Here is a 27818-nt window from a genome sequence, read left to right as displayed (position 1 = left end):
AGGACTGCCATCGTTGAAAGTGCGAAAGATACCAAGCAAAGCCGGTGACTCATACTGTACACACTTTTACCTCGTCTCATTTTTTTTCTTTTTTTATTTGCTCCGTAAATTAGGCTTATGGTTAAGTAAAAAATCTGTCATAATGTTCCACAGGGAGAAGTGTGTGTGTGTGTGTGCGCGCGTGCGTGTGTGCGTGCATGCATGTGTTTGTGTGTTAGAAATTCCGCAATTCTACATTACGTTTTGTTCGCAGTTGGGAAACTCACTTTTTCACTTGCTTGGGTCTGAAAATGAAAACAATGTTCTTGAGAGTCAAAATACTTGGGATTTACCAAAACCCAAAAAAGGAAACCATATTTTTGGTAGCCTCCCAAGACGACAGCTATTTCAGATTTCCTGCTTCTCTGAGAATCTGACAGGAGGACTTTAGGATAATCATAGAGCCCTGGTTCTTCACAGATGCCGGGCTAATGCAAGAAGAACCTACTATGGGACTTTCAGGTTGGGAGTCACTCTCTTGCACCTGCTTAAGAGCAAGCTGTTGAGTTCCTCTTCCTTAACACTACACACTCACCGCCCAATCCTAACTAGCTCTGGTGCAGTGGGGCCACAGAGCCTCCACTGTATCCAGCACTTGCTGGGAGCAGGCTGGCAATCTCCTCGGGGGTAAGGTGGTATTTCTCCCCTTAGCAACACTGGAGATGGAGGTAGCATTCTTTTTTACCAAAAACTCCATGTTGCCCCAATTCAGCAAAGGAGATCTACAACAAGAACAATTTTCTGTGCCTGCAGCCAGTGCCAGTGAACATCAGCATGTACAGTCTAGTTCATAGCATGAGACCTATCCAGGTCCTACTGAATTGACTGCAGGAGCACTGAACTGACTGCATTTGTCCTTTGATGTAAATAGTGGTGCCCATCCCACTGGAAACCACCAGCTGTGATGCACAATTCATGGTCCATGACTGCAGCTGGATTGGGACCCGCATGCCCCTTGGCACCGCCATGTCAGCACCCGGTGGCCGACCGTCACTGAGGATAGAATGTGTTTATTACTCAGTAAATAGAATTCTCTAACATACAGTGTGCAGGAAGCTGTCTGCAGCTGGTGGTGTGGCCAGTGCTGGAAAGCAGCCCATTCCAAAGGGATTGCTTGAAACAGCAGGTCATTAATCAAAAAATCTTGTTTCATTAGAGATGTATGGTGTGTTGGTTTTTAATTTATTCTCCAATAAATTTCAGTTTGGGAACAGCAATACATCTTTTAAAGTGGTACGGCTGAGTCATTGGTGTCTAAGTAACGATGCTTTAGATCAGGGCTCTCCAAACGTTTTGGCCAGAGGGCCACATCAAATATCTGGCACGGTGTTGAGGGCCGTAAAAAAAAAAAATTAAATATAAAATTTATTTAAATAAATTAGAGATGAAACTTAGATGAGTGAATAAATGAATGAATGGGCTCATTCATTCAACCTCTCTGGCCCTTGAACACTCTCCAGATGCAACCAGAGCATAGTTCCAGTCATGTTTGGCCAAGTGGGACAGAGGCTTTCAGTGGACAAGAGGCTGGCCGCGGTCCGGATAGGGGCTTGCCATGGGCCGCATCTGGCCCCCGGGCCGGGGTTTGGAGACCCCTGCTTTAGATGGAAGGAGAAAAAAAAGCTTAGATAATATCTCACAAGAAAGATTCTCTAATAGCCTCCAAATCGATTTCAAAATGTCCATTTCATGCATTCAGGGAACCTATTGCCCTAACAAGACTGTTTCCCCCCAATGGAAGCCCATAGAATCTTCAGTTCCCATTTCAACCAGCATCAATGAGAGCACCCCCTCTTCAGCTGCCCATGTCCAGCCATTGGTTTACTTTGGTAAACCTCTGCCTGAGAATTTTCCCCTGGGACTAGGAATTATTGAATAATGGACCTTTAAAAATTACTGCAAGAGTCATTACGCTAAAGGGCTGGCTAAGTTACAAGGAATCTATTCAACGGATGCCTAAATGCTTATGACCAAAAGCAGCTGCTTGGCTAGTTGAGTAAAAGAAAATTTCCATTAGCTGTCATTGAAAACAGCACGTCTCTATTTCAGCTGCTGGTAGCGTCACCCTTCCTGTCTCTACACACAGGTGCAGCAGAAAATGAGGCCATTTTTGTTTCCTTTAAGGTTCCAGGGCTTGTCCCAGAGAAGTTTGACCCCACAGGGCCAACTCCATCCCCAGAGGGTTGTTTTGAGGGCTCGCAACCTTTAAAAAAGCGATCAACATCTTCTCTAAACAAAGTTTTTGGCAGTTAAGCAATGCTGACTGTGCCCCAGTTTAGCGATACCCAATCTGAGTGCTGTAAGAAGGGTTGAGCATTTCTCTGAAAAACTAAACCACTGCGCCAGGTGCATCCACTATGTCAGCAGTCCCCAAACTTACCACGGTCACAGTACCCTTCCTCCACGGCTACCAGTCGCAGTGGCGCCCCCATCTTGGATCACGCAAGACCTCACAAGTGTTGTGCAAGATCTCATGAGAACTCGCACAGTCCAAGATGGTGGCACCAGGACAGGAGGTAAGAAGTGGCCACCAGAGACATCCCACAGCACACCTATGAGTTTGCAATGATGCCCTCAGGCGCTGCAGCACACCATTTGCGAACCACCACACTATGTTGTTGCAGTGGGGGGGGGGCATCAAGGAGCATGAATCTGAAGTATGACAAGCTCCATACAAAGCTGTCTGGTTATTGGAGTCATCAATAGGGGGCCAAAGAAAAACAGACATGGCCTTGATGGCAGAGGTGGGAGATACCCCCTCCCCCAATTATTAGCTATATAGGCCTATCAATGCACAATATGGGGCAGGGTAGGGGAGGCATAATGCAGTGCTTGGGACAGTGAATTGGACAAATATAATACCCTGTAAAAACAAAGAAAGATCTGCTTCTTCCAACAGTATCTGCTGCATTCTTGAAGACATTCACCAACGCGTAAATCCCATTAACTTCAATGGGTGAACTGGCTGACTAGCTCTCTCCAGGACTGTGCTCTTGTTATCTTCAGCCATTTGATTTATCGAAGGAGCGGAACTGGGGTGGAACCAGAGGCAAGCCATTCCACCCAAAGAAAAACAAAACCCCAAAAGTTTGTATTTGTGCAGATCTTTTGTGCGCATGAATTGTGGACAGAGGCTCTGTTGGTTCAACTTCCTGCCTCCTGGCGGCAGGTCAGGCAGAGTTAAGTGATTTAACTTTGTAGGAGTGAGTTAAGTCCTCTTTTATGTTTGTTGTTTTTGTTTTTTCCTGGGATTAAAGAAAGCAAATGCTTGCATGATTTTTTTTTTTTTTTTGGAGAGGGTTGTTTCTCCATCCCCCCTTTTTCTCCACCTTCTGGCTTAATTCTCCAAGAATGCAGAAGGATGTATTGAAGTCCACAGTCTCCAGGCCCCTCACTTTAATCACAGGCCAGCCTAAACCTTTTGTGGAGGTACTGTAGAAAAGACAGCCCTTCTAAGGTGCTAATTAGCTCCCAGTTAAGCTGCTGACAAATCCAGTTGAAATAAATGCCGGGAACACACATCCAGGAATGCAGGTAGAGGAACATGAATAGAGGTGGATGAATGGCCGTTGGCCGATTACACACATCCGCTCCACAGCTCCCCGGCAGACAGGTAGTAGTGGGGAGAAAGAGGGTTTAATCTGGGACCATAGAAAATTGCATTGTGGCCTGGCTTTAGGATCTCCGCCTGGGTTTTAGCTGCTCTGTCAGCAAGGCTCTCCTTTCCTTAGGGGAGAGGAGGAGAGACAGAGCGAGCACCATGCTGGGGTATAGAGTGCAGCTTGGCAGGGGACTGGATTAGAATCAGTCCTTAGGCACCACTACTCTCTACAGGGTAAGGAAAAGGGGTATTTGATGCAAAGAAGTCACATTGAACAAAAACCAGGCAGGAGAAACATGCAAACCTTATAGTAGATCTTTCTTTCTTTCTTTCTTTCTTTCTTTCTTTCTTTCTTTCTTTCTTACTTACTTACTTACTTACTTACTTACTCACCTACCTACCTTGGGGCTGCATTGCGACTGCATCAGCACTGGAAAGTAGGAAAGAATTGGGCCCTTTCTTTCTTTCTTTCTTTCTTTCTTTCTTTCTTTCTTTCTTTCTTTCTTGATGATGATGATGATGATGATGATGATGATGATGAGTCTTTGCTTTGCTTGTTGAGATTTCTGAGAGAATATTTGCTTCTGCATGGTCAGCTCTGCTGCAACCACAAAAAACAAAAACACACACATTAAATAATGGAACCATTATTATTATTATTATTATTATTATTATTATTATTATTATTATTATTATTATTATTATTATTATTATTATATTAGCCTGATGAGTAACAAAACATGTCCTCAAAGGTAGTTTCCACTTGTCTTTAAAAAAAATAAAAATAAACACAAAGTTTCCTTGTAGTCATGCCACAAGTTCCTTTGAAATTGGATGTAATGCCACAGTAAACATTCAATAACCCAAAGAGCATCGAGATATTTAAAAAAGTATTTTGAAAAAAAATGACAGAGCTACTGAATCCTCGCTCAGCTCTAAGGCTCGCTGGATATCTCTGGGCGAATCCTATGCAGTTTAATCTACCTTGCAGGGTTCTTGTGGTGATAAAAAGAGGGAACCCAATTTATGCTGTCTCAAGTTCTTTGGAGGAAAAGTGGGACACCAATGTAATATTGAGTTATAGTAAAAGGCCTAGTATTGAATTCTCTCTTGCAAGTGCAGCCAATTGAGGCAACATCCACTGCTCCTCTGTCCAAAATTTGAATGAAGCAGAAGAAGAAGTGGAGAGGAGAGTGGTGGGCTAGAGAGTCTTTGCTGCTCTAGCCTTCCACTCTGCTCCATTCTTCCCTTTCTGCTCTGTTTCCTCTTTCTTTTCAAATTCTGGGAACAGGAGAAGGAGTGGCAGAGGTGGCAACTGGCTCACCACCAGGTCAGGTGAGGGGAATAAGACCATAAGAAGAGCCCCACTGGATCAGGCCAAAGGAAGCCCTTCTTTTCCAGTTTCCTGTATCTTCCAATAGCCCACCAGATGCCTCAGGAAGCACACAAGACAAGAGATCTGCATCCTGGTGCCCTCCCATGTACCATTCTGAGATATCCTACTTCTAAAACCAGGAGGTTGTACATACCTAACACAGCTTGTACCCTGTGATGGATTTTTCTTCTAGAAATCTGTCCAATCCCCCTTTCAAAGGCATCTAGGCTAGATGCCATCAACACATCCTGTGGCAAGGAGTTCCACAGATTAAGTACATGCTGGGTAAAGAAATATTTTCTTTTGTCTGTCCTAACTCTCCCAACATTCCATCTTAGTGGATGTTCCCTGGTTCTGGTGTTGTGTGAGAGGGAAAAGAACATTCCCAATTTGTAGTGTGGCACTGCCTCAAGCACCCAGAGGTCCTCAGCCGACCCTGCCACCCTGTACTATAAACCATGGAAAGAAATTTTTAAAAATGGCATCCATGCTTTTCCTGACTGATCACTCAGAGAAAGGAGAGGGAGGAACCACTTAAGACTTCACAAATGGCAGGCGATGGGCCAAGCCCTACAACTGCTTAAAGGTCTCGCTGCTACAACCACGTGGGAGTGTTTGCCATTTTGAACGCAATCACCATGGGTTTGGTTTGCCTTTCAGTGTGTAGGAATTTACCATCATCGATGCTTGGGGAGCCGAAGGAACATTATGCACTGAATTCCTGAAAGAAATGTTTTCCAGAATGGTGTTCCAGTTTATAAGCACTTCCCTGGATAAGAGCCAGGCAAGTTCTGAACTTCCCCCTTCCCCAAACTTTTTTTCAGACTATTTGTTTTAAAACTTGGGGGAGCCGGAGGTGGGGCTCTGAAAATGTTTTGCTTAATATAAACCCTTTGTTTTGCCATTGACTATTAATGTCAATAGAGAAGGCCGGCAACGAAGACCCTTGTTTTGTCTAGCGATGTTAATCCTTGCACAACCGCTTATTTTTAGAACGCCTACTCCGGCCAAACAGACAGCGGCCCTCATCTGTCTTCTTTTAGACAAGCAGAATACAAACTTCCATCATTTCATGTTTTATTGTTAGTCTAAAAACCCATTAGGTTCAAGTGGATTCTAAACAGAGCTGTATGAATCATACTGCCACTCACTTAATCCTTCTGATCCTGAAATCACCCACAGCGCATTGTGCCTGACTGGACAACTCTTGATTTTGGTACACCAAGAAGAAAGTGGATAGTTCGGGGGGTGTGTGTGTGTGTGTGTGTGTGTGTGAGTAGAAGGCACAAGGCAAGTGCAGAATTGTATCCACTATTGACAGTTTGCCCCAAGCAACGTTGTGTTTCCAGCTTTTCCTTTATTCCTCAGTAACAAAAGAAAATGTTTTACAGCATATCTTAGAACAGATGAAAGAAAGTATTTTTTCGCCCAGTGTGTAATTAGTCTGTGGAACTCTTTGCCACAGGATGTGGTGATGGCATCTGGCCTAGATGCCTTTAAAAGGGGATTGGGCAGATTTATGCAGGAAAAGTCCATCACAGGTTACAAGCTGTGATGGGTATGTATAACCACCTGGTTTCAAAAGTAGGCTACCTCAGAAGGCCAGGTGCAAGAGTGGCACCAGGATGCAGGTCTCTTGTCTTGTGTGCTCCCTGAGGCATCTGATGGGCCGCTGTGAGATACAGAAAGCTGAACTAGATGGACTTTTGGCCTGATCCAGTGGAACTCTTCTTATGTTCTAATGGTGACGGGTGGCAAAAGTTAATGTCAGGCCATTTTTGATCCACCACCAGGCTGGAACATTTTGTCTCTGGGTTAATTGACTATCATTGTCAAAAGCATATACAGTACATAGTAACCTGTTAAAAGTACAGAGCTGTAACATTACCCCAAATGCAGTCACATACATGGTAGCATCAAGTCTAATATATTAAAATTAAAATATTGAAATGAATGGGGACCCATCTGAAATTGGCTCACGAGCCATCTAGTGGGTCCTGACCCACAGTTTGAGAAACACTGGCTTAGGGCAATCTATAAGTTGATTTGTTTCTTTAACTTTGCTTCTGGTTTGTAATGGTAGTTCAGGCAAAAAAAAAACATAACAAACTTGCAGGGATGGGCACATGGCTGCTTTTGACTACTCAAGTTGACTTGAGTCGTGAACAGCACTGACCCTGACTTGACTCGCAACTTGGGACCAGTGAATTGAAAAAGAACTCTGGACTCGAAATGACTCGAATCCATATCTCTTTAATGTGTATATTCTTACTTCTTTTTTATTTTAAATTTACCACTTCCATGTCATGCTGAATGACCTCTTGGGTGATCCAGAAGCTGACTTTCAGAAGGATGGTAGTGGCAACATGATGGGAGGGTAGGTTGGTTCCAGGAGGCAGGGGCTGGGTGAGTTGAGGGGAGGAGAAAGGCTTAAGATTGGGTCATAAGCCAGCTGCTGCGAGGGATCCTCCCACCTGCTACTTCTGTCCCCTCCCTCTGTCCCCTCCCACCTTGACGACCTTAGATGCCTCCCTGGTGGTCTGTGGTGTGCTACTCAGTGTGCCTAGTGCTCCTTCTGAAGGCAGAATTATGATGTGAACTGTGGAGGGGGGTGGTTGGCGTTGGTATGGAACCAATTGTTTTTCTATACTGTTAAACTCAAATAACAGCACAGCTTTTATTTACGTAAATGGCGTTTGAAGTAAAGGACTTCAACATATAGCTGACTGGAATGCAGATGGGATGGGAACATCAGGGAAGTGTTAAATGACAACTCCCACATACACACACATCCCTACCACCTCCTTTTTTTCTGTGAAGTTTTGCTCAGGGAAGTCCTTGACTCACGACTCAACTTGTTTCTCAAAAACTCTGACTCAGGACTAGAAAGGCTCAAAATTTTTCTCGAGCTGAGTTGCAATGGCCAGGTGCTATGACTTGCAAGTCAAGTCTTGGGGTCACTGACTCGTGATTCGACTCACAACTCAGCGCCTCCCTGGAAACTTGTGTGAAAAAAATATATTGTTATACTGTGAAAATTCTGAATATATATTTCCCGCACTGCTGATGGCTATGATATATACCATGGTATACCTTTTTACAAAGATCAGTATAGCTTACAAATTGGTGGTGAGCTGTGCAAAGTGCAGAATTCATTCTAATCTCTTGATAGTTCACAATAGTGACACTCAATTGAATTAAAACATCCCTTGTTTCGTTCCAGGGTAAGAATAGAGTGAAGCCTATGGCATTCCTTTCAAGGTTTTCAGAGTCCCCAAGGAGAGGAAGTCTAGTTAGCAAATGAGCTGTTCTATTTATTTATGACACGGGCCGTTTTTATTTCAGAATTTGCCATGCATATCATCACTGTGGTCTCTGAGGGGAAATCAGGCATAAAGCTGAACTTCCGACACAGCATTCCACACCACCAGTGGTAAACATATTAACTCAAAACTCACAAATATCTTTACAGTTAATTTAGTACTTGGCCTACCTGCCTTTGTCTCACAGGGCAGGTTGAGGGATACACTTTGCAAGCCTCTCACCTTGAAACATTATTCCCAATTAGAATATTCTATACTGTTTCTCCACAAGACATGCTCCCAAAGCAGTTGACATAGCAGAATGAATGAATGAATGAATGAATGAATGAATGAATGAATGAAAAAGTGGTTCTCCATCCCCCTAAAAACCTTTGCTCTAAAAACAAAAGTCATAAAAAGACACCAGCAAATAGTTACCCAAAAAGATGCTCCAATGGATTGAATAAGGAAAGTAGACCCTTTGGGGCCGCTGCGACTCTCCCTGGGGTAAGGAGAACTTTTTCCCCCTGCCCCGGGCCGAGCCTCAGCCCCCACCCCCCCAAATTTGCACTGGATACAGCGCAGGCCTGCCGGCTTGCCTGTTCCAGCACAAGTTAAGATTGCGTTGTACTTTTTCTTCTGCACAGGCAGCCCAATCCTGAGCTGCCCGGGGGGTCCAGGCTCGGCGGCACCAAGAAGGGCTGCAACCGGATCCTGCGCCTCCCGAGCTACTGCGGGAGGCGCATCAGGAGAAGGGGACTTTTGTCTTACTTACCCCGGACTTACCCCGAGTAAGGTAAGGAGTCCTGGATCCCTGCAATGGGGCTACTCAGGTAAAGGCACTCGTGTAGGGCCCGCAGCCCTACACAAGGGCCCTGGATCCTGTGGAACAGAGCTTCGCGGACCTGCCTCCCATCCTTCCCCCAGGCACGCCTCCAGCCCGCCCCTCTCCCTGTGTACCACCTCCCTGTTATGCCTCCTCCCTGCCCTCTCTCCACCCCCACCAGCCTTCCCCCCCCCCCGGAATGCCTCCTCCATGCTGCTGTCCCCGCCTACCTTTCCACAGCTCGGCAGTACGGGAGACTGCTGAGCCGCGGAAGCTGGTGCAGACCACTGCAACCACTGGCCAGTGCTAGGCTAGCATCGGCGGTAGCACGATAGTGAGGCTGGCAAATGTGCCTTACGGCACGTTTGTGACAGTACTCGGCAGCACAGCTCCATGCCGCCGAGCACAGGATTGGGCCCTAAGGCTGCAATCCTAACCACACTTTCTTGAAAGTAAGCCCTATTGAACAAAATAGGACTTACTTCTGAGTAGACCTGGTTAGGATTGTGCCCTAAATAACTACATTAAAACATTCTGTTGGGTTTTAAGTGGTCAGACAATTATTAATTAAATTATTACTAAATTAATTATTTTTAACAGTTAATTGCTACTAGAAATAAATGATAATGGTAATTATTATTTATTTAATAAATAAATATGAAAACAGTCTTTATTAATATTAATTAATTTAATAGTTGTTAGTGAATTTAATAAATACCCTGCACATGCCTGATCTCATCTGATCTCGGAAGTTAAGCAGGGTCAGGCCTGGTTAGTACTTGGATGGGAGACCGCCTGGGAATACCGGGTGCTGTAGGCTTGTACCACAGTCTTTCGAGACTGAAGGTTGCCAACCAGGAAAACAATCCTTATTAATATTAATATGTTCATTAATAACAACAGTATTTTTAATTAATACTGTTTTATTATTTACAATAATTATGTAACAATAATTAATTAATACAGTATCATTAATTAATAATATAAATATTAATGTTAATATTCATTAAATAAATAATAATAATTAATTGATAAGTAATTAATAATGTTAATATTCATTAAATAAATAATAACAATTGATAAGTAACTAATTATAGTAATTTATTAATATTATTATAATCTTGTTGGCATCCTTCAGTCTCGGAAGGCTATGGTATCACGCTCTGAATGGTGGTTCTAGAACAGAGTATCCTCTCCAGTGCGCGAAGCCTGAGTAAAGTAGATATGGAGGATAGAATGTTACCCATGCAGCAAATCCCCCATGTCCACGCTGCTGAAATGGTCCAATGGAAAGGCAAAGGCCAATATGGTTGGTTCCAGCGGCGTCGCAGGAGTTGCCAGAACGTGACTGTGTTCAGCCATGAACTGCCTCAGGGACTCCGGCTCCGGATTTTGCCTCGAGGTTGACTCTTGAAGCCTTGTCCATAACTGGATGTGGCCACAAGGCAGTGGAGGTTTGGGATCAGAGTTTTCCTTCTCTCAGATGAGCTGCCTTCCAGGCTAACAAGTCCCATCTACCCGGTGGGATCCACTGCACCACCACCATATATTATTATATTACGAATTTCATTCTACCTGCAAAGACACAGAAGGAGATGCATACTGATGGCACCCAACTCCAAATCCCCACATGACCTCTCCCAGCGGTTTCATGTAGATGTTAAACAACATGGGGGACAACATAGAACCCTGTGGCACCCCACACCTCAAGGGCCAGGGTGCTGAACAGGAGTCCCCTCAAACCACCATCTGGGACCTGTTGGCCAAGAAGGACCAGAACCACTGCAAAATTCGTTCCATGCAAAAAAACCACACAGTATCTCCCTCCCATTGGAACCTATCAAGCTGGGCCAGCCTCTCTGCTGTCCACATCAGGCGGAGGAATTGGGTCAGGTTCGCCTCCGCCCACCCCTCCCGTCTCTGCATTATTGGTACGTTCCAAGCCGAAGCGAAGGGGAGAAAGGAGTGGGGGGGTACCCTCCTCAGCGCCGATTGGCTGAGCTGCAGGCGGTGGGCGGGGCCGAGGCGCGTGCTCTTGTCAGGCCAAAAGACTGAGGTGCCGACAGAGGAGGAGGTGGAGGAGAAAAGGGGGCGGGGCTTAAGTGAAGTAGCTCCCCTTCAACGCTGTTTGGCTGAGCTGCCAGCGGTGGGCGGGGCTGAAGCGCGAACCTAGTGGAACTGAGGCGCAGAGGAATAAAAGGGGCGTGGCTTGCGTGAAAACACGCTTTATGCCGATTGGCTCAGAGGAAGCGGTGGGCGCGGCTGAAGCGCCGGTAGAGGAAATTGGGCGGAGCTGGGGTGCGCGCGTGCGCGCCAGCTGCCCCTTCGTGCACGCGGGGTGGGCGTGGCTTGTTCCGAGGAGCCGCTGGCGGAGGCGGCGCGAGTGCGCGTGCGCGGGGCTCCCCTCTCGCCTGCTCAGTGCGGCAGTCAGTCGGTGCGCGGCTGAGGCGGCGGGCGGAGGACGAGCGTCGGCGGCGGGACGGGCTGCGGGTGTTGGATGGAGGGTCCCGGCCGCCTCGCCTGCTCTCCGTGGAGTGTGGCCGGGCGCTGCCGAGCGGGAGCGGGGGCTCTATGGGCGCGGGCGGCGCGGCTGCTGCTCCTGCCGCCGAGAGGTGAGGGGGAGCCGCGGGGCGCGGGGGTGTCCTCGCTGGTCCCGCACGGGGCTCGGGGCTGTGTGCGCGTGCGCGGCCGGGCTGGGGGAGCGTCTGCAGGCGCTGTGTCCCCGCTTACCTGGGAGTAAGCCCCTTTGGCTGTAATGGGGCTTATTTCTGAGTAGGCTCCCAGCCTGCAGCCCTGTCCACTCTTACCTGAGAGTAAGCCCTATTGTCTGTAATGGGGCTTACTTCTGAGTAGGCTCCCAGCCTGCAGCCTTGTCCACACTTACCTGGGAGTAAGCCCACTGACTCTAATGGGCCTTACTTGTGAGTAGGTGTGCATAGGGTCGGGCTTTCAGGCTGCAGCCCTGTCCACACTTACCTGGGAGTAAGCACTGTTGACTATAATGGGAAGCACTTCTGAGTAGACATGCATAGGATGGGGCTCTCAGGCTGCAATCCTGTCCACATTTGACTGGGAGTAAGCCCCACTGACTCTGAGAGGACTCTGAGAGGTGTGCTTAGAATTGGGCTCTTGATGGGCTGCAGAGCCCCCTTCATGGGGTGGGCACACACTCACACAGCCCTCCAGCTCCAGGCATCTGATTTCAGGGGTAACACAGCATCTCTCTCTCTCAACCCCTCTCCCCCCAAGTGGGCTTCATCCACTTCTCTGAAGCTTCTGCTGCAATAGATTTTATTGAAGGAGATGCAGGGCTCCTTTTTTCATGCACGTGGAAGCTGGAGGTGGCTGCTGTTGGTCCGTTGCAAGCCCCCCCCCAACCTCAAAGTGGGCATCATCCGTTCCACTGAAGAAGCTTCTGTTGTAGTAGATTCTGGGATCCTTTTTGGAAGTGCTTGCAAAGTTGTTTTATCACGCATTTGGAAGCTGGAGGTTGCTGCTGTTGGTCCATCTCATCCCCCCCCCAATAGCAAAGTGGGCTTCATCCAGCCCATTCAAGCTTCTGCTGCATTAGATCCTGGGGTCTTTCTTGGAAGGAGCTGCAAGGCTTTTCATGCATGTGGAAGCTTGAGGTTGCTGCTGTTGGTCCATAATGCACCCCCCCCCAGCAAAGTGATAGATGCCTCTTACTGGGTGAGCACATATGCAGATAGCCCTAGTATTCTGGATTTGTTTGACTGCAATAGGTGTTGTCCCCCCTCCCCCCATTCTGTGTTTGTTCCACACCTAAAATATGTGCTGAAAGTGTATAAGGTTGGTAGGAGGTCTCTTCTCCTTTACTGCTTTTTTAACATCTCTTTGGCCTTTATGTACATGGCAAAGCTGGGATGCATTAAATGGTCCACGGATATCCTCTTGCACTCTCTAGCCTTATCATGAGTTGGTCCAGTATTAGAGCATCTGCTTGCATATTTTGTGACCTATGAATTGCTTGACTTGGATTTGTTTTAGTGTCAGAGTCTGCTCTGCTTCAGGTACCTTGCTTTGCAGTTATTGCATCGTTGTGTCCCAGCTGAGTGAGCGAAAATTATTTCTAGACAACAGAGAATGGCTGCACCGCTTCATAATTAAACACAATCCGCTGAAATTGTGAAGCTAGATCAAGCCTTAGCAGGAGCTGTATGCATTTTGGAAGGAAGAATAACCTGTGTTTGCCAGTGTGAGCTGGAAGACATTTCATGCTGGTAGAAATGACAGTGTTTGGATGTTGATATTGCATTTCCATAACAAAGTCCCAGTGTAGAAGATAATTGGATCTTAAGCAGCTGCCATGCCTGCAGTCTTTCTGATGCTGTCTTGGTCAGAAGCTTGCCTTTGATGGAACTAAATGGCAATCCCTGGCACTGAAGTGGGAAAGGTGATTGAAAGACTCAGTTGTCAGCTTCAGACTTTAATTTTCTGGCACAGCTCTTTTTGAACATAAATTGTAAGCTGCATCTTGTTTTTCTTAGGCAGTATTTATAGCATCAACATGTTGGGAGGTTCTTCTCATTTGGGCTAGGATGAAACCTCACGTTTTGTCTGGAAACTTAAAATTAACTGTTAAGTACTGCTCAGCTAGAAGGCCTACATTGCTCTCTGTCTTGCACATGTTAGTGTTGCTTAGCATCCAGATGAGCTGGGCAAGAAAAAAAACCAATATTGTAAAATAGGAGTTATTGTTTATCTAATTTGCTCTACTAGTTTGCTTTGTAAATAGGAATCTTTAAGCAAGGTGCTTACCACTGAATCATTACTTTATTAGCATGCTTGTGTTGACTTGCTTGGACCACAAAGTGGTCAGTTGTAACTCTACTTAATGTCGTATTTGTCTAAATGAGATTTGACTGACTTAAAAAAAATTCAGATATGCTTTTCTCGAATAAGAAATGTACAAAATCCACTACTCCTAAAAAAAAAATGAATTTGAGAAGGTCTGGCTTACAGGTCTTCATCATTCTTGGCCACTCTTGCAGGTGGTTTGGCTTTGAAGTACATGACATGGATTGTGTTTAGACAGTCTTCTTTGTCTGGGGCAGCAAGGTTATGCTAAATAAGGTTATGCTAAATAAGTTTCGTATGCACCAGACGTGTTACACTGTCTTTGCCATAAAAGTGTGAGAACTGTTGAGTTGTTGTTGTTGTTGTTATAATAAACTCTGTTGGTGGTAATTACAGCTTGTAATCTAACAGGATAAAATACAGGCAAAGCTAACTTTACATCTGTTAAGGGGGGTTGGTTTCCATTAACAAGTGCATATTGAGGATTGAATCTATGAAATATTCTCACACCTGAACTTCAGGACTGGTAAATAGATAGATTTAGAAATTAGCCTAACCTCCATTGTAAGCATAATTTAGGACAATATATTGTAAAATACATTTATGTTTTGGAATTAATACTCTTTGTTTTGTAGTCACCTTGTCTGGCAATTACATGTGCTGATGGCATTTGTTGCATCTATGACACTTAAAACTGTATAGCATCAAAATATAGTATGTAATGTTATTGAAACACATTAATGGCAAGAGATTTAATGTTACAACCCCCCCCCCCAAGAAATTCCACCACTGCTAGCTTGTTTTCACACTCAGGGTATTGGCTGCTAACCCTTGAATTGCTGCTAAAATAAAATCATGCAGTATGGAGTAATGGGGAACATCCTATGCAGATTGCATAATATTTTTCATAATTTTTGTTTATTCTCCCTTTAGCATTCTCAGACTTGAAACATACAGTATCACTGTCATCCATGATTTGAGTAATAGTACTGAGGTGATATTAATGTGGCTGTTTAAAATCAAACTAATTATATTTGCCTGAAAGAGTCACATTAGTGTGATTCTAGCTCCCTGGTGCTTTTTTGGAGCCCTGGAGACAACCTAGTGAATAGGGCTGGAAATTCATTCTGTATTTGATTAAATGGAACAGACTCCTTGCTTCTTACCCCAGCAGGGGCTATGAGATCTCTTGATCCCCGAAGCGGCTCATAGACCCTGGGAATTCCATTAGCAAGCACCTGAGGAATTTCTGCCCTGCAGTGCCTTTTTTTGGTAGTAAGGGGGTGGGGTGGGGGGAAACAAACAAGAAGTATATCACTCACGATGATAGGTGGGGGAGGCTGTACTGGAAGTATCCATATGCTGGCAGATTTAAAATCAAGGCATGACTTAGCAGCTTATCTGGTCAGAGAAAAAGCCCAACCCTAAAGAATTCTAGTCATCAAGACACTGATGTTTAAAGGAGAGCTGTGCTTTACTTGAGACATTAAAATTAGCTCATCCACCCTTATTACTGAGTTGATGTGATTTCTCCTTTTTCAATTTGAAGAGGCAAACTGGTGGACAACCAATATCAATATAAACATTTATATTTGTGGAGTGGGTGAGTTGTTATTTTTAATAGTGACAGTGCTATGTTTGGGCTTTTTATCTGTCAGTGAAAACTTGTGTTTGTTTTTTTAAATATTCAATAATGTTCTTGTGGTGCAGCTAGTTGATCAACACACATTTGTTCCAAGGGAAGCCTTTAAAACACCATCTTCATTGCACTAATATTTTAGAAATCTCAATTATTTCAAGATTTTTTCATAGTTTTTTATTTCCACACTTGTATGCCTCCAGCAAAAATATACTCTCCAGCAAAAATAAAGACATGTAGCAAGTGTAGCATTTTCCAGGGTTTAGCCAATTTCCAAGCATCTCTCTCTCTCTCTCTCTCTCTCTCTCTCTCTCTCTCTCTCTCTCTGTGTGTGTGTGTTCAATATCTTTCTATGGCTTTTGAGAGAAGATGCAAATGGTGTTTTGATTTTAAGAGCATGCTGTAGCTGTGAGTTTCCTGTGGGAGAAGTATATCTAGCTAGTAAGGTTGAGCGAGACTCAACCTTTGGGACTCCCAACTCTTGGGACTCTTTGGGAATTCTGAGACCCTACTTATTGTAATTTTTTTTTAAATAGAGTAGTTTCATGAAGTTGTTTCATTTAAAATTGGAGAGCATCTGAATTGCATTAGATACCAGAAGCATGTATGGAAATCATTAGGGTCTGTTGATATCTTTTTATACTGAATAGTTTGAGAGAGAAAAAGAAAAAAATGATGGGTTAATGTAACTGTACATGGACTTTCTGTCCAAATTTGATCCATTTGTGGTTAATTTTTTAAAAACCATGATACCTTAACATTGTAGAAGAAGAGACAAGTAGCCGTAATGTTGCCTTAATATATACACTGAGGCTTATAGATAGACATATTGTTGGACATCTGCTTTTTAGAGTTTAGATTTGCTGAGAATAAGATATCTGTGATGCATACAGTAAAGCTCCCAGAGTTTTCAGTCTGTAACTAGCGCTGTCACCATATATTTGTGCACACAAATTAAATGTTTTAATTGCTTCCAGCAGTATTGGATAAGATGATCTCTGGTGCTATTTTGAGTTTGAGATCATTGTTTCAAATCCAGTTGTAGTAGTTTAGCTTCCACAGATTACTAGTAATGTTTCTAGTTTATCATTTGGAAATGTTAAAAAGGGGGGGGGGTGTATGTGAATGGAAAGGAAAATGTAAGATGTCACTCCCCCAATTGAGTTTAGTCAGTTACATGAAATGCACTTCTGAAGTAGGATTTGAAACTGACATTGTAATGCTTAATCCAAAGTTTAGCTTATTGTGGAATTAACAAAGAGTGTGCAGTAAACAGCTTTTAAGTATTAACATAGTAAAAAAGAATGAAGCATTACAAAACATTAAACTGGGATTATAATGAATGGCATTAGAATGAATATTGTGTTTAGTATTACAGTTGAGTGTCTACAGTAGAATTATTTGAATTCTGCTCTCTATAGTTAACCCATATTATCTGCTTTCTCTCAGTTTGGCATATCAATAAATATGACAATGAAACTTTGCACTCCAGCTGCAATTGAATAAGATTTTCTTTCTGACCACATAGTTTATATGTTCTTTTCGCTCTGGGAACCTTACAGATCATCTTCTGTTCATGTTCTGCCAACATTAATCTTCCTCATGTGTTTATGTTCAGTAGAGATCATTGTTTGCATGTCTGGTTTGTAGTGTTACAGATTCTCTTCAGTTCAGTAGTGTTCTCTGCTTTGTACTCCCTCTGCTGGCCAACTCCTAAGGCCAAACAATATGAGAGGTCCTTTACAGGAAATTTTAAAGCAGTGGCCACTGTTTAGGTAGTATATCAGTTGAACACACCCCAAGTAACAGAGGAGGAAAAAAGAAAGCATTAGGATGTATCTGAAGAAAGTATATTTTCATGAACCACCATTTAAGTCATAGGTACCAAGTTAGTCATGACTAGCTTGTCTGGTGTCTTCATTAAATGGAGATCTAAGCAAGTTGCTTTGATAATCTTCTGTATTATTGGTGTGTATCTTGGAAATTATGGCTGCCACTGAAGTGCATAGTTTCATCTGCATGCATGCATAACTTTTGTGGTAATTCATGTGCACCAACTCCCCGAGTTACAGACCCCTTTGTCAGCACTCTTGCACAGTTGCAGTTACATCTTTTGTTGGTGCTTTTGCACAAGATCAGTAGCATTTGGCCAGCAAGAACTAGATGCTTCAACTTAAGTCCAGACCCTGGGAACCAACCTGGATGTAAGTAGGAGATTTAGGGCCCAGTCCTTTCCAACATTCCAGCACCAATGCAGCCCTGAGCTACAGGAGCAAACGTTTCCTTACCTTGATGAGGCCTCAGTGACTGCCTCCCACCACAGGATGCAGCACATGCCCCATTGGCATAGTTGCACCAGCACTGGAACATTAGATAGGATTGGGCCATTAGCGTAGCTTGTTTTTGACAGTTTAGCAGGCTTGAAAATTTCAAGAAACATATAATAATAATAATAATAATAATAATAATAATAATAATAATAATACAGGTATTTATATACCACCTTTCTTGGTTGTCAGATTTCTCCTCAGACTTTATTCAAGGTGGTTTACATAGGCAGGCTGATTAAATCCCCGTAGGGATTTTTACAATTGAAAGAAGGTTCTATCTTTCAAGAACCACAACAGTCCAGATGTTTCACTCTGATCTGGTTTCACATTCTGGCCTCCATCCTCCCATGCTCGGAGCAGATGGAATAGCTCGGCTTCAGCTTGTCAGCTGCTTCAAGGTCACATGGTGCTGGTGGCCTCGAACCGGCGACCTTCGGATGTTATCTTCAGGCAAATGGAGGCTCTACCCTCTAGACCAGACCTCTTGCCCAACAATATTATAGTTATTGTTGTATTGAGAATCTTATGTAGCATTAGCTGTCTTAAGTTGCAGGAAAAACAATGGGAGGCTTCAAAGTGTGACATATGTCCTGCCTAGCTGTGAATGGGATTTCCATCCATTTTTGCACCATTCTTTAACTAGTATATTTAAAAAAAAGTATTAATGTTTGTTTAACTGAGTGTTCTTTCAGGAATATCAACACTCAGAGGCATAAAATCTTAGGTATAAACATAGTGTTTCTAGGTGAAAGCTTCTGCACAGATCTGGAAGCTATTTTTAATCTGTAACCAGTAGTACAACATGGATGTAGTCAACTGGATGACCAGATCCTAGACCTTTAAGGATATTTTTTCCTAATCCAACTTTCAAGGGACAGCCTGGAATGCTTGAAATCTGAGAGTGTGTTAACCACAAGTTTTGCCCTTGTCAATCCCCTACTCAACAAATATTTGTTCTGCTATTGCTGTATTTTTTGCTTCAGTTAAAAACTCAACTGTGTGTATATCATGCTTTTGCCATCATGTCAGCAAAGGTTTCAAGGAACTTTTGTAGAGCAAATAACTTTCTTTTAAAAAAGATACTATGCCACCTGTCTTCTGAATGTCCCAATTGTGTGTCTTACTTGGGTCCAGAGATGGGGATCACTGAGACTGTGAAGTAACAGTGATTGGTAAAGGGTCATTATTTAATGTTGAACCAAATGTTTGAGCAGGAAATGAGTCAGTTACCAGCTTTTGGTAATTGAATGATTTGGTGGAAATGTTTAATATGGTTGCATAGCATCAGAATTCATTTTTTCAGTGGCATGCTGAAAGAGGTAGCCTGCCTTTATAATAAAATTGTGGTAATTTTCCTGGGTTGCATCACACACCATACTACTCTGTACCATTTTCTTTGTCAAATGTTTCCAAAAGAGTTTAACAGCGTAAGCAATTGCCATTTCAAGGAACATGTTGGTTTATGAAGATGGGGCAAAATACTTAATGGTTGAACTTGACAAGTGAAATTGGCAATTGGAGGTTTGAATTCTTTTTAATTGACTCTTTAGCAAAAAATACAGTTTTTTATCATTTGGTAGCATCAAGTAGATAGCTCATCCAATGGCAGAATTGAAAAGTTATACAAATGGCCTAAAGCGCATTATTGCTTATAAACTTCATGGCTACCATTCCAACCCCAGAACTGCCAGCTATCATACCTTGTATTGAACTTCTGGAAGTGAAGTCTTACCACGAACAGTTCATGCATCAACTCAACCAGAGGACAGGGAGAGAGTGCCAAAGATAGGTGGCCAGAGGCAGAAAAAGGGGGATCCTCATGATGAAGAGAGGGCTGCTGTCTTGTCACACTATGAAGCAATAGACCAGCCTTGACAGGTGGTGAGGAGCACAGCAAGTAGATAGCATAGTGCAGCTGGTGCTCACATTCCCAGTTGTCCCAACAATAGGGATGTGCTTCTGAAATCATGGTTGGCAGCGTGGGGAAGAGCAGCTCAGTTGCCATGGTAATAGGGGTGCCAACTTGGGCATTTATCAGAAGATCACATGGAGAACACGTGCAAGCTTAACCCATGTTTGCCCAGCCCACAGGTGTGCACATTTGGTCCCTGTTATGAATATGCAATGTTGGGCAGAAATGGCTTAAAAGCCAAAGGTACTAGAGCAGAGAATGATGGTTTTCTTACAGCTTTACAGAGTGAAGAATAACAAGTGGGAAAGAAGAGTAGCACAGGAGTTATCACCAACCACTGTTCTTCTACTTGGGGCATTAGTTGGAAGCATAAGTGGCGGTTGAACCCCTTCTCCTCTTTTGTCAGACACATATAACAAAGCCCAAGGAGGCAAAGTTGGACAGCCCATGGGGTGAGGGAGCTTGGGACAGACATGGTGGCTGACTTCATGCATTAGAAAGTAGGGGAGATTTCTATCAGTTAGATTGAAAAATTTGAAGAAAAATCTTACTGATAAATAAATTCAGCTAGTGAAATAGGATTTGCTTACACTGGTCCATGTGCAAAATATATAAAGATTATGTAGGTCTTTACTGTAAAATGCCCCATTCCTAAATCCAAGAAAACCTTCCCAATGATACTTTTGTGTTGAATTTTTGAAGTGTTGTACAGCTAATTATCATAAATATTTTCTACCTGTATTGTGATTTGATAAACTTCTGGAAGCTTTTGAGAACAGAACTAGATTCCCCCAATGTAATACTGCCCCACCTTATATGGAATTCTGTGTTTGCGTTGCTTTTTCTTGACTATGGGTCTTAAACTGAATGTAAGCAGATTATAGTAAGGTCCAAGAGTATATTTGTACCTGGTACATATACCAAGAAAATTCAAAAGGAACAGATTCAAGTGAAAATCTGAGTGGGGTAAACTAGAATACATTGGATGAAGTCAAAACTTAAGCCTCTGTTGTGCTGCATTGAATGAGAATTAATTCATTACTATCATGTACATATTGGAGTTCTGCGAAGCACATCACACACAAACTCTGGGTTCTCAGTCATGGGAACTGTCTTTTCCCTGTGGCTATGAATTTACTGGCTTCTAATTGCCTATGATGTAAGACAGTAGTAGATGATTTGGGTGGCTATAAATTCTGACTGCAGGTGTGGATTTAATAAATATACGTTCCTTTCGGGATCACGAATACTAGAGAGGCTTACAAGTTACAACAGAAAGTACAACTTGATAAGCTGGCTTAATATACTCTTGGTCTATATTTTATAGAGTTGCCATAAGTTAAGCTAAATAACTTGCTTTGGAAGAGAGTTCAGATACATCTGCACCGGTATTTGATGTGTAAAGATTGCTGAAACCCCATTTACTTGAACACTATAGTTGTTTAGTGGAAAAGAATGAGTTCTCTCCCTGTTGTCTCTCCATATGGAGTTGTCTAAATAACAATGCTGATGCCTTTGGTTAGAGGCATTATGGGCGAACATGATGCTATATTCTCTGCAATTGATCTTTAGTTCTTCTTTAACCATGTCACTGGATGAAGTATCATTCATTTGTTTATACTGCTTTTTAAAAAACTGTACAAATGGTTCTTAAGGTCTCTTGTCTATTCTCTTGCATTTTGGTTACTAAAAAAATTACATTTGGGTTGCATCCTGACAAACCCTGAATACCTTTTGAATGTATATCTTGAGTGTAAAGTATCTAACTAGCTTGCTTATCAGATTAATTAGAAGAGTGAGGAGGGAGGCATAGTAGGAAGTTACAAAGATTACTGTCCTTAATATGGCAGAGAAACCTGAGAGATTTATTTTGGTGCTTCTTCTTTCATCTATCTCTCAGGTCTTGACTCACTCACTTGAGATGTCTACTGTTACACAACTGTCTGGAATTATGCTCCAAGTCAGAGATGTCTGCATGTTGCTGGTATCAGATCTCTGCTGGTGGCACACTGTAATCAGAATAACATGGACTCTGAAATCAAGTTTAATAGGAGTCATGCATCTGTGTCAGAGGGTGGATGATTTGTTACCTTTAGCAAGCATTTAAATTGCACTATTTGAGGTATAATGTAGTAGTTGTGGGGAAGTTAACAGCCTCCCCTACACTTTTGTGAAGTGTAAAGAATTTCAGTCTTTGGTGTTCAATGGGTAGAAGATATTTGTGAATCATGTACTGTATGATGTGTCTTGTATAACTGGAGGCAAAATTCGCTGGGTGTGTTGCTCTGTCTGGGACTGGGATAAGTAAGCAAGATGGGTTATCTACATTTGTATTACCCAAGCTTGAGATTCTCCAGACGTCGCAGCAAATTCTGAATTTTGATCATTTGCTAAATGTTCATAATTCTGTGCTATCAGAAGTCAGGATAGGTAGTTAGGAACCTGGAAGGCCTTCTGACAGCAGTGTCAAAAGTGTGTTGTCTTGAAGAACTTCCTCAGTCTGCTCAAAGGGGCAGCCGCTTTGCCTTGTGTTTCAGAGCCATGTGTAGCAATTTCAGTGCAGCTCTCCACCAAAACTGCTGCTTGAGTCTACATCTTTGATATGTCAAAAACATATCACGTGGCAGATATGACGGTTGGATTTTGGATCTAATCTAACTTCAACTCCTAGCTCTCCTAGATGTTTCCCCTTTTTTCCCTTTTTTAGGAACTTGGAATAGTTTCACAGAAGACAGGGACTTGCTCCTTTGCAGGAAAAAGCACAAGGGTTTATGGAAATCAAATTATCTCGCATCCTAGTTCCAGTTCATGCTTCAGTGCCCCATGTCAGTTCTCATGACAGAGTACTATAGAAAGCCTGAGGTTTGCACACCACCTCCAGTCACATGTACCAACTTCAGTGTGAACTGGAGCCTGCCCACGTCTGTGTGACAAGACTCTCGAGTCTTTTCCATGAAAAAATGGAAGGATTATGTGAGCACAGGCCTACATATGAAGGCTCTGTGTGCACGAAGGGCATGTGAAACTCACTCCTACATTTGTAGGACCTGACATGGGGCCAAAATATGAATTCATTTGAATATACCATTTATAAAATACTATATCACTAGCTCTGTGTTCACCCAGGATAAGGAAGCTATCGGATTTGACCTAGCAGTTCACACAGTGTTAGTGTGTCATGAACAAAGTTTATTTTCCCCTTAAAACAACATCTTAGAAGCAGTTGTATACTTTCCACCAAATTGGGGCTAAAAATGTTAGAAACAAATGAACAGAACCTAAACAGATTAGTAGCAGAGCTCCAAAACAGTGTATCTTCCAATTTGACATGGGGAGCTGCTGTTTAAAGTGAGACCCTTTGGCACAAGCTGCATATTCATATAATGCTGGTTTGGGGAAACCCTGTGAACAGATTTTCTGGGACTGTCAGTTCCCATACCTATGAACCAGATGTGTTGGGGCCTAGCATACATTGCAAAGTTAAGACCACATGTTCGCCAAGTTTTAAAAACAAAGCGGTTTTTTGTGTATTCTCTGTACAACAATTGAATAATTAAAACAGTTGAAAATCCTGCCCTGCCCAGCTCCATGTATAGCTTGCAGATGTGCAGTTTAATTGACCTACCAGTCAAGTTCAAGAATGAAAATTTGCATGCCTAAAGGGAAAATGTAAGAGATTTAGAAAGGAGTCATAATTGAAGTGTGGCTTAGATAAATGGGTGGTGGCTGCTATCCAGTCTTCCAAATGTGTACAACTTTCTGGTTTCTTAAAGCAAAAAGTATTTCTCTAGGCATCCCACTGTTAATTAACATTTCTTATATAAATGTATACTACGAGGGTAAGCAGAGTATCATCTACAGAGTGCATGCAGTTTTTGGAATATATTATCCAACCCACAAATCCTTGCAGTGCTGAGTTGCCCCATTTTCTAGGCCTTCATAGTTACCAAGATAGATTTGAAAGAGTAATGAGACGATGTTCAAAGGTCACAAACAAGGAGATCAGTAAAAAAAGTATGCATTTGTTTTTCTTCCCAGCAGTCATAATTTTAAAGTCAGTTTTTTTAAGGGTTGCAATTTTGAGATCAGAGATACCTTGAATGTTAGGGTGTGTGGGGTGGGGTTCAGTTTTTCTTGAGCTTGTGTAAAACAAGTCTACTAAGTGGTTTGATGTCTGTGAGATTCATGTGAATGATTGTTTTGTGTGATTAAAGTAGGGAAAATAACCATGGTCTTCTGGTTCCTTACATACTTCCAGAAGGTGTTTTAGTGTTAAACCAAGATATTAAAAAAAGAAAGAAAGGAGCAGATGTTGGGGTTGCTTGCAAGGTCCCATGCACCCTGTGTTCCAAATCATAGAGAAGCTTGTCAATTACTCTGTTAACTTACAAACTATTGTATATAGCAGGGAGTTGCTACTGCTGCCAGTTCATGCGACCCCATTTCCTGCTGGCTCTTGTGTTTTGCTACAGAAAAGTTGAAGAATGTGTACTGGTGCAGGGGCATGAGCTGCTGCCATTTTGGAAATGATTTTGTATTCCTCTTGTCTTCATTGGAGGAAGAGGTGAGACAGCAAGTCTCTTCTCTGTTGGGCCAGCTGTCATTTGGCTCCGCCTCTGGGCTGTCTCTTGCAGTGAACATTTTATCTCATTATTGTACGACCATCAAATTAAAGCTAGCATGTAAGCTTTCTTATTTTCTAGTCATGTTAGTTTGTCTATATAATGTGTTTTGAAATGGTAGCCATTACATATTGTTACCTGCCTCCAATGCAGATGGTGCACAAAGGTGGTGTATATAACTGCTGTATTTTGTCTTTAGTTTCTGTCCCAGAGATGGCAGATGCACCTCAAACATGATACTGCTCAGCACCCTTTTCACTTTCCTTTCCTAAACAGAACTGCAAGTGATCTACCTCCTATCTCTTTCCCAGTATGGAAAAAACAAGTCCCAGAACAAATATATTTAGAATACTATCTTGAAAATTTCTGTTAGTGGGGCACTTTGTTAAACAGTTCATCACTTTCAAGCAGAAAGACCATCATTAAATTTTCATGCATTTTGTATTTTCAGTTGAATGCTGTGTCACGCCCCTTTTAAGCATTGTAACAGCTCAGAGAGATTGTCTGCAGCTACCTTTTATATGTGCTAAATCTTTGTATCTGTCATTGCCCAGCCTTTTAAGTAGCACTGCCTGTGCATACAAGTATTGTAAAATTTAAGAAATGTTCTTAATGATTGCAGTCCCAAGAGGAGTGCAACATATAAGATTGAATTTTGGTAAAGAAATTACTGTTTATTGGAGGGCAGAACTTGTGAAGGAATTGCCGCACTCATTTCTCCCCTCTTTTCTCCTTCCCGTCTGTGGAAATCTGTTCATTTTAGTTTCTGGTTTTGTGTAAATTGTCCAACTTGATTATGAATAACAGACCCTTAGTTTTGCATCTGCGTGGCAGTCTTAATGCCCTTTGGCTCATTTGTCAAAATTTAACCTTGAATTCATGCTTGGCTCCTACCGTGGTTATTAGTACCTTTTAAACAGTTTGCTCATCCAGTGATTTAATGCACAAATGCATTTTAACCACCTGTAGCCACTTCAGTGCATGCCTACTGAGAAGTAAATTCTATTATAGTCAAGGAGGCTTACTCTCCTCTAAGTGTGGATACGGCTGCAGCCCTACTCTCTCCACCATGCATTTTAAATTTTACCAAGATGTTGTGCCACAGTCTTCTAAACCAGCATATCCTAACAAACCAAAATTTACAATTGCAAGTGTTCTTATTCAACTATTCTGAGATGCAAAACATCCTATACTTTAGGCAGCTGTAGGCAGAGTGATATAATCAGTTCATAGCCCACATTTAATAAACACTGCTTGAATTTGAAGCAAACCATTTTTTTGTATTCACTGTGAATGTAACATAAGAAGAGCCCCGCTGGATCAGGCCAAGGGCCCATCTAGTCTAGCTTCCTGTATCTCACAGTGGCCCACTAAATGCCGGAGGGAGCATACAAGACAACAGACACAACCTGTGTCCTGGTGCCCTCCGCTGCATCTGGCAGTCAGAGGCTGCCCACCTCTACCTTGCACATATCTACCATGACTTATAACCCATAATGAACTTTTCCTCCAGAAATGTGTCCAGTTCCCACTTAAAGGCATCCAGGCAAGATGCCATCACTACATCCTGTGGCAAGGAGTTCCACAAACTAATCATACGCTGGGTAAAGAAATATTTTCTTCTGTCTCTTCTAACTCTCACAACACTCAACTTTCGTGGATGTTCCCTGGTTCTGGAGTTATGTGAGAGAGACAGTCGTTTCTCTATCCACTCTGTCCATCCCCTGCATGATTTTGTATGTCTCAATCATGTCCCCCCTCAGGCGCCTCTTTTGTAGACTGAAGAGGCCCAAACGTTGTAGCCTTTCCTCATAGGGAAGGTGCCCCAGCCCAGTAGTCATTTTGTTTGCTCTCTTTTGCACCTTTTCCATCTCCACTATATCGTTTTTGAGATGCGGCGACCAGAACTGGACACAATAGTCCAGGTATGGCCTTACCATCAATTTGTACAAAGGCAGTACAATATTAGCTGTCTTATTCCCAGTGCTTTTCCTAATGATCCCAATCATGAATGTAGCCCTCTTCACTGCTGCCACAGGTTGGGTCAACACTTCCATCGAGCTGTCCACCAGAACCCCAAGATCTCTCTCCTGATCTGACAGCTCAGAACCCATTAGCCTATATGTAAAGTTTTGATTCTTTGCCTCAACGTGCATGACTTTACACTTACATACAAGGACATCTGCAAGAGGGATCTGAAGGCCTTAGGAGTGGACCTCAACAAGTGGGAAACCCTGGCCTCTGAGCGGCCCGCTTGGAGGCAGGCTGTGCAGCATGGCCTTTCCCAGTTTGAAGAGACACTTGGCCAACAGTCTGAGGCAAAGAGGCAAAGAAGGAAGGCCCATAGCCAGGGAGACAGACCAGGGACAGACTGCACTTGCTCCTGGTGTGGAAGGGATTGTCACTCCCGAATTGGCCTTTTCAGCCACACTAGACGCTGTTCCAGAACCACCTTTCAGAGTGCGATACCATAGTCTTTTGAGACTGAAGGTTGCCAGCATTGAAATGCACATGCCATTTTGCTGCCCATTCTGCCAGTTTGGAGAGATCCTTCTGGAGCTCTTCACAATCTCTTCTGGTCTTCACCACTCGGAAAAGTTTGGTGTCATCTGCAGACTTGGCCACCTCGCTGCTCAACCCTGTCTCCAGGTCATTTATGAAGAGGTTGAAAAGTACAGGTCCCTGTACAGATTCTTGGGGCACTCCACTTTCTACCTCTCTCTATTGTGAAAATTGCCCATTGACACCCACTCTTTGCTTCCTGGACCTCAACCAGTTCCTAATCCATGAGAGGACACAACCTCTAATTTCCTGACTGTGGAGTTTCCTCAGCAGCCTTTGATGAGAGTCCATGTCAAATGCCTTCTGAAAGTCCAGATATATAATATCCACAGGTTCTCCCGCATAAACAAAAACAACAGGTTCTTGTTTACATTCCACCAAGCAATCTTAGAACAAAACTATTTTTAAATTTCTTAACAGCCTTTCTGTTTTTATACACAAGATGACTTAAGGTAAAAGCAAAGCAGATATAAGTTCTTCAACTTGAAATATTTCAAAGTGAACTTTTTTGGGGGGAAAGTGATTCGAAGTGTAAGCCATCCCGACTGGCCGCACACCGCAGACACACGCCTATAAGCCGACCCCACAGATAAGTTGAGGGCAAGTTTTGAGCCAACAATCATGGAATTTTCTATGACCCTCGGATAAGTCGGGGGTTGAACTTAGGGGGGTGTCTGACTATAGTTTTGTCTGATTTTACCCAAGGCCAGATCCTGAAAAATAACCTACCGCTAATTGTTTCCTAAGAACTGTAGTTTCTATTAAAAACACAGTAAAAGATCATAAGATACA

General features: G+C 43.0%; 1 protein-coding gene, 1 long non-coding RNA gene and 1 pseudogene across 3 annotated transcripts in view; 2 read left to right on the top strand and 1 right to left on the bottom strand.

Moving 5' to 3' along the window:
• Positions 1-1021: 1021 nt before the first annotated feature.
• LOC136662502 (uncharacterized) lies at positions 1022-11058 on the bottom strand. Of its 2 annotated transcripts, XR_010794986.1 has the most exons (4): positions 10981-11058; positions 10387-10718; positions 4042-4241; positions 1022-1637 (listed from the first exon to the last, which is right to left on the bottom strand). It is a non-coding gene; the product is annotated as an uncharacterized lncRNA (long non-coding RNA). The 2 variants fall into 2 exon arrangements; XR_010794985.1 differs by having other exon boundaries at positions 10387-11042.
• Positions 9847-9963, top strand: LOC136662643 (5S ribosomal RNA; annotated as a pseudogene).
• A 521-nt stretch (positions 11059-11579) lies between the features above and the next one.
• Positions 11580-27818, top strand: part of CDON (cell adhesion associated, oncogene regulated) — a 53116-nt gene continuing 36877 nt past the window's right edge. Inside the window, exon 1 of the mRNA XM_066639350.1 lies at positions 11580-11755. The gene's annotated coding sequence lies outside the window, so the exon portion shown is untranslated. The remainder of the gene's footprint in view (positions 11756-27818) is intronic.

This window comes from Tiliqua scincoides, chromosome 11, assembly GCF_035046505.1.
Source record: "Tiliqua scincoides isolate rTilSci1 chromosome 11, rTilSci1.hap2, whole genome shotgun sequence".
Taxonomy (NCBI): Eukaryota; Metazoa; Chordata; class Lepidosauria; order Squamata; family Scincidae; genus Tiliqua; species Tiliqua scincoides.
This window is presented reverse-complemented; position numbering and strand designations above follow the sequence as displayed.